Raw genomic sequence first — 3,835 nt, 5'->3', positions numbered from 1 at the left:
TATCCAGCACATATTAGAGAGAGAGGGACAGGCACGGAGACTACTGAACCATCAAACAGTATCCAGCACATATTAGAGAGAGAGGGACAGGCACGGAGACTACTGAACCATCAAACAGTATCCAGCACATATTAGAGAGAGAGGGACAGGCACGGAGACTACTGAACCATCAAACAGTATCCAGCACATATTAGAGAGAGAGGGACTGGCACGGAGACTACTGAACCATCAAACAGTATCCAACACATATTAGAGAGAGAGGGACAGGCACGGACACTACTGAACCATCAAACAGTATCCAGCACATATTAGAGAGAGAGGGACTGGCACGGAGACTACTGAACCATCAAACAGTATCCAACACATATTAGAGAGAGAGGGACAGGCACGGAGACTACTGAACCATTAAACAGTGTCCAACACATATTAGAGAGAGAGGGACAGGCACGGAGACCACTGAACCATTAAACAGTATCCAGCACAGAAAAGGAAAGAGGAACACATGGGATTGTTCTCTGAGTAATAATTCTATATGGACTTTTCAGAGAATAGTTGTGTACGTTGGAGGGGTCAACTTTTGGGAGGGGGCACAAAGGGAGAGATTGATAGAGAGAGGTATTAAGAGAAAGCAAGTGAAATCTGGCCCTGCAGGCCCCTGTGTAAACACCAGGCTGGTGTGTGAGCGTGTGCGGGGGCGCGCGGGGGGGTGGGGGGTGGGTGGAAGGAGGGGTGGGATGAGGGGGGAGGGTAGAGGAAGGTTATAAAGTTGTACACCCTTCACATAGGCCTCTCTCTCTCTGTCTGTATCTCTCTCTTTCTGTCACGCATGCACACACACACACACACACACACACACACACACACACACACACACACACACACACACACACACACACACACACACACACTGGATGGCTCAATACTTCACTCAGTTGGCCACACAGACACATGCCGGGTCCAGAATTTAAACCATCCCCTTACACACACAAACACACACATCACAAATACAAAGCTCTGCACCTAAATACACATACAACCAGCCAAGTGTAACAGAGACAGCCTGCCACAACCCACCTTTACACACACACACACACTCACCACACACATGCACACATACATTTCAGAATGATCCAGCTTTGTTGCATTGCTCTGCAAAAATACTCTGTTCCTATCCCCTGTCTCTCGTCCACATTGATACAAATCATAAATTGATAAGGTACTAAGATGTAGAATGTCTCCATCAAATCCAATAAGGTATTTAAACTTTTTTTTTTACCTATTCGTAGACAAATGTTCAATGATGTATGAAGTTGGAGTTGTTCTTCATCAACTGGTAATAACTGGTAACTGGTAATAACTGGTAATAACTGGTAATAACTGGTAATACATAAATAATGAAGTAGGTTAGTAGGTTAAATATTTCACTTTTAATTCCAATGAAATTTGGACCCAAACACACTATTTTCTGTACTTTCAGAGTGGGAGCTGATCAAGGGGTCGAAAATGTAGATATTGCCAGATGTATGTTCACTGTCCGAGGAACTGGCCGTGGAAGCTTAATTGCTGGGTAAAGTGTCCATAACCAGAGGTAATTAAACTGTTCTGTGTTCTTTTCCTCTCTTCCTCTCTGCCTGTCTTGTTGTACATGGAACCTGTTTCACATCCATTCATTAAAAAAACATTAAGATGTCAGCTGCTCATTTGAAGATTTACACCACATAAACACTCAGCAGTTTTCACTGGACTATCAAGCCCCTGTTGCTGCCAAATGTATCGTCACTAATACAGATTTGTTTATTTTGAGCATTCCAGATTCAGTATGTGAAGGACCTGCTTTATCAGGAGAATCATCTGGAATCTGGAAACACTGACAATGGGGTCACTGTTCCTGACATCCCATATGCCCCCTGTCTACTGAGAATCTTGATGTGCTGCAACGTCAAGTGAACCCAACCACTGGACTTATACAGCTCTGGAAAAAATTAAGAGACCACTGCAAAATGATCAATTTCTCTGGTTTTACTATTTATAGCTCTGTGTTTGGGTCCAAATTTCACAGTGGGTGCGAGACACTGTGGCTTGTAGGCCCCTTGTAGGCCTCTCCAGGTGTCGTACCCACTGTGACATTTGGTTGTCCTGGAAGAAAACTTGCTTCCTTCTGCGCTGACAATGTTCCCCAACTCTGAGGATTGTTTTTTCCAACAGGACAATGCTTCACGCCACACAGCCAGGTCAATCAAGGTGTGGATGGAGGACCACCAGATCAAGACCCTGTCATGGACAGCCCAATCTCCAGACCGGAACCCCATTGAACACCTCTGGAATGTGATCAAGAGGAAGATGGATGGTCACAAGCCATCAAACAAAGCCGAGCTGCTTGGATCTTTGCGCCAGGAGTGGCATAAAGTCACCCAACATCAATGTGAAAGAGCAGGCCAAGACGCATGAAAGCTGTGATTGAAAATCAGTGTTATTCCACCAAATATTGATTTCTGAACTCTTCCCAAGTTAAAACATTAGTATTGTGTTGTTTAAAATGAATATGAACTCATTTCCTTTGCATTATTGGAGGTCTGACAACACTGCATCTTTTTATATTTTGATCAGTGTCACGACTTCTGCCGAAGTCGTTGCCTCTCCTTGTTCGGGCGGAGCTCGGCGTTCGACTTCACCGGTCTTCTAGCCATCATTGATCCATTTTTCATTTTCCATTGGTTTTGTCTTGTCTTCCCAAACACCTGTTTTCAATCCCATTCATTACCTGTTCTGTATTTAACCCTCTGTTTCCCCTCATGTCTTTGTCAGAGATTGTTTATTGTCAGTGTAGTGTTTTTTGTTGTATAGGTGGGTCTTCGTACCCATATTTGTTTATGTTCTTTTCCTGTTTAGTGTTATGGAGCATGTTACTGGGACATTATTAAAAGACTCCATTTTACACTACGTTTGACTCTCCTGCGCCTGACTTCCCTGCCACCTATACACATATGCCTGACAATCAGTTTGATTTCTGCAAATAAATGCTCTAAATGACAATATGTGTATTTGGAATTTGGGAGAAATGTTGTCAGTAGTTTATAGAATAAAACAAACATTTTAATTTTACCCAAACACATACCTATAAATAGTAACACATACCTATAAATAGTAACACATACCTATAAATAGTAACACATACCTATAAATAGTAACACATACCTATAAATAGTAACACATACCTATAAATAGTAACACATACCTATAAATAGTAACACATACCTATAAATAGTAACACATACCTATAAATAGTAACACATACCTATAAATAGTAACACATACCTATAAATAGTAACACATACCTATAAATAGTAACACATACCTATAAATAGTAACACATACCTATAAATAGTAACACATACCTATAAATAGTAACACATACCTATAAATAGTAACACATACCTATAAATAGTAACACATACCTATAAATAGTAACACATACCTATAAATAGTAACACATACCTATAAATAGTAACACATACCTATAAATAGTAACACATACCTATAAATAGTAACACATACCTATAAATAGTAACACATACCTATAAATAGTAACACATACCTATAAATAGTAACACATACCTATAAATGTACATGCATGCTCTTCAATTAGTTGAGTCTCCAGCCTTTTTAGGTGCAGTCCTCCCACACTATGTAGGATATTGTTTTAAGGGGGGAGGGTGAAAGGATAGCAGGCCCTGCTGTCAAAGTGAGAGAGTAGGCTATTCTGGATAGAGCAGGTACTTTAGTGTAGTCTATTTCTTGTGAGGTTTTCTGTCCTCGGATGCAGAGAGCTGTGAAA

At 41.0% G+C, this 3,835-nt stretch overlaps 1 long non-coding RNA gene across 1 annotated transcript; it reads left to right on the top strand.

Moving 5' to 3' along the window:
* Positions 1–1,085: 1,085 nt before the first annotated feature.
* On the top strand, positions 1,086–2,940 carry LOC116376172 (uncharacterized). The gene is made up of 3 exons (XR_004211571.1): positions 1,086–1,254; positions 1,478–1,588; positions 1,813–2,940. It is a non-coding gene; the product is annotated as an uncharacterized LOC116376172 (long non-coding RNA).
* The last annotated feature ends 895 nt before the right edge of the window (positions 2,941–3,835 follow it).

Source organism: Oncorhynchus kisutch, linkage group LG1, assembly GCF_002021735.2.
Source record: "Oncorhynchus kisutch isolate 150728-3 linkage group LG1, Okis_V2, whole genome shotgun sequence".
Classification (NCBI taxonomy): domain Eukaryota; kingdom Metazoa; phylum Chordata; class Actinopteri; order Salmoniformes; family Salmonidae; genus Oncorhynchus; species Oncorhynchus kisutch.
This window is presented reverse-complemented; position numbering and strand designations above follow the sequence as displayed.